We start from the raw sequence: 404 nt of genomic DNA on the forward strand, positions 1-404 counted from the left end.
AACTGCTTGTTATGAAAAGCATATGGTTAGATAAATAATATGAAAGTAGAATATAATGATCCACACAAGTATCACTCAAAATTGCATGGTTTTCCTTAAACATCGTGAACTAACACAATCGGCCATTTTATGGAGTCATAATTTTGACTCCACAAAATGGCAGACCATGTTTCTTTGCGACGTAAGAGGAAAACCGTGCAACTTCGAGGCATGTTTGTGTGCGGATCATTATATTCTACTTTTAAATTATCTATCTAACCAGATGCATTTCATAACAAATGATTTCAAATGCTTTTCAAAGACCAGCTCGTCCGATCCAAGGTAACGTGTTCCTTTAATGGTTTGAGGCATTGCATGGTGAGGTATCAATGTATATTCGCTTTGCGGTAACACCATGTGTATAC

Source organism: Asterias rubens, chromosome 4, assembly GCF_902459465.1.
Source record: "Asterias rubens chromosome 4, eAstRub1.3, whole genome shotgun sequence".
Taxonomy (NCBI): domain Eukaryota; kingdom Metazoa; phylum Echinodermata; class Asteroidea; order Forcipulatida; family Asteriidae; genus Asterias; species Asterias rubens.